The sequence below is a fragment of the Bison bison genome, unplaced genomic scaffold, assembly GCF_000754665.1.
Source record: "Bison bison bison isolate TAMUID 2011002044 unplaced genomic scaffold, Bison_UMD1.0 scf7180017864249, whole genome shotgun sequence".
Classification (NCBI taxonomy): Eukaryota; Metazoa; Chordata; class Mammalia; order Artiodactyla; family Bovidae; genus Bison; species Bison bison.
In genome coordinates, this window is record NW_011494821.1 from 1,886,244 (window position 1) to 1,889,272 (window position 3,029).

The 3,029-nt window shown below is 55.0% G+C and overlaps 1 protein-coding gene across 1 annotated transcript in view; it reads right to left on the reverse strand.

Moving 5' to 3' along the window:
* The window catches only part of PITPNM3 (PITPNM family member 3), a 100,977-nt gene that overhangs the window by 95,209 nt on the left and 2,739 nt on the right, over positions 1-3,029 (reverse strand).

Here is a 3,029-nt window from a genome sequence, read left to right on the forward strand (position 1 = left end):
CCTCACCCCCATCCCCCCACCATACACACCACCCGGGGACCACAAAGCGGAGGCCCAGGAGGAGGTCTGACTTTGGGATGGTGAGAGGGCAGCTGACACAGCAGAATCGGGTTCACCAAATCCCTGAGACACAGGTTCTGGGCCCAATTCTGCCACCACCTTTTTCCACTGGGCCCCCCTCCCCAGGCCTCAGTGTCAGCTCCTGGCAAATGCTTTGAACATGAGTTTCTGAAGGCGTGCCCCCAGCTCTGCTCCTAAAGGATCAGTATTTTACTGACTCAAATTACTGGGTTTGATACACTCCAGCCTGCTGGCTCCTCCCCAACACCTGGGAGCAAATAAACTGGTTCCTCCAGCCTGGAAGAAGGCCCAGCCCTATAGCCCCCGCCCAGCCTCTCCAGGTGGCGGCGCTGGCCCAGCCAGAGAGGTTCCAAAACCGTCCTGGCTGCTGCCTCGGCTCCTGCCCCGGCGGGGCCTTCCACTTGTCCTGCCCCCGGGGTTGACCCGCCTGCCAACCTGCTGAGGCCAGAGGGGCGTAGGGAGGAAGGGAGGGGCCCGGTAGCTGGCAGGAACCAGCGCAAACCCTTCCCTACTGAGCCCTGCCTGGCTGGCCTCTCTCTCTGCCCTCCCAGGAGGGATCTGTCAAAACACCCAAACCTTACGCGTCCCTCCCATCTTCCATATTCTCCAGAGTTTCTCGAAGCCCTCTGCACCCCTCCAGGAACCTTCTCCACAGCCAGCCAACTTTCTCCACCCTTTGGCACCTCCTCCCCACCCACCCCCTTTATACCCTCTACAGGCACATTTTTCCCATTCCCAAGACTAGGAGGTCTTACCTGCACCTTGCCACCTTTCTGTCCAAATTCTGCCAGCCTTTAAAGGCCCAGCTTCTAGAGGAATTCAGCCTTCACTGTTTCAAGCCCCCATTGGCCTCCTCCCTGTCTACAACACACTTGAGGCCTGATAGCCAGATAGCTCTGTATTGTAAGAGGTCATTTCCCAGACCCTTACCACTCTCCCACTCTCCTCCCTACTACAGACTTTCATCCCATAGGTAGCATCTCTCCTCCTTTGTCCAGTAGATCAAGCGTTCCCTCAAGCCAAGACCAAGGGCTCTTCTTGCCTAGCCTTTTCTCTCAAGACTGGACACACTATAACCATCCTGGTCTGTGTGACTAAAACCTTCCCATTTGGGATCCACCCTCTGCCATTTATCCAATCCTTTCTAAGACTTGATTACATTTTCTCTTGTACCTGGGTTCTCCTGGCAACATGGAAGCTCCTTTCACTGCCTCCCTTCAGCTCCTGTGTGACTCTGTTGACACAGCCATGGCTGGTTGCTTAGGGTGTGCACTGCACAAGTCTGGGCTGCTCTCAAAGGACTACAGTGTTGGTGACCTTGGAGTCAGGCACTAGGGCAGCTCTGAGGCCCAAACCTCTATCTCTAGTCAATGGCCTTCTTGGCCAGATTTAGATAGAACACCTCATAGGCCACAGAGCAGACTCTTTCATTCACAGGCCAGATTCTCACAGCCTTCACCCTTCCTCAGTTCTAATGTCACCCCCAGGATGAAGTTCTGATCATTTCTGACTGTCAGTCTGTCCATCCACAGTAGATGGTCCTGAATAGCCACCCCTGTCTGTGTTACATCCCCTCCTTGGGTCTCAGTTTCTCTAGCTGTAAAGAGAAGGACCTGGGCTCCTGTCTCCGAGGACTCCCTCTCTTGTAAAGCTCACCAGTCCATCCTCACAGACTTCAATCTCCATGCACACATTACCGCCTGCTGTCTTCAAGTCAGCAAGCTTAGAAGGCTTAGGAAGAGAAGGGACTTTTACAAAATGCAAAGGAGCCTGGAAGAACTCAGAAGAGGAGAAGTAATCCGATCTTGCTAGGGTCGATCCCAAAGGCTCCTTGGGGTGGCAGCTGAGCGTGGGAGGGAGGAGCTTGGGCTGTTGGACCCATGGAGGAGAAGCGGGGTCTGTGCTGCCCTGAGGGAAAGGGCTGAGCATGAAATTGTAGCAGGAAAGACAAGATGTTAGAATAGCATGAGGCACCGATGCTCAGGGCAGAGCAGTTCTTCACCTGTCACAGGAACAAATTCCCATAGACTCTCGGTCTAGAGACCAAACAACCCACAGACCAAAGTGGAAGGGCTGGAACCTCTGAGGGTAGCAATGGAGAAAATCCATCGTTAGAAGTCCTTACAGTCTGGCCCGACATCCAGGCTCTGCGTAGACCCTCTGGGCCACCTGGATGGAGCTATTTCTTTGAGTTTCTGTTTGCAGATGTTTTCAAAAGGGAAGAGTAACACTTCCTGCCTGCCGGGATGGTGGTGCACATTGCCTAGTGCCTAGTAAAAGCAGCAATTGTTAACTGCTGCTGTGTTGATGGTGCTCGGGTAGATGATGTGTGCAAGGGGTGTGCATGAACTTGCACACGTGTGCACACGGGGAGCGAGGACAGTGGGGGGGACACACACCTGCCATGTGCTCTTGTGTGAGGAATGGGGGTGGGCAAGGACCCAGGGAGGCCGCCTTTTCCAGCCCCATGGGTGTCATCTCCTGGAGCCTCCCTTTGGAGAGGAAAAGGGAGGGAAGTGAGAAAGGGAGTGTTCAGATGTGTTCCTCACTGGCTGTGTCGCACACAACCAGCCCCACCCCAACAGGACTCCAGGGGACAGAACAGGAGTGTATTCTCAGGCACCCAAAGCACACACCCAGCATATGTATAGGAGCATCAGGACCCGGCCCAGGATCAGGGCAGCATCCGAGGGGCGGCAGTGGATTTACACACACAGCCCAGCAGAATCCACTCGAAGTGTGTGCAGAAGTGAACTCACACTCATTCCATCATTGCCACCACTGATGGAGAGAGGGTGGGGTTCGTGCCAAACCATTGCTGAGTCCGAGGGGGTGCCATGGCACCTGCCAACGTCACAGGCTGGGTGTGAGTTCATGGGAGATTTACACATGCCAGCCTCGAAAGCCGGCCCTGCCGTGACCAGGCTTGCTGCCCCCCTCCGTGCAGC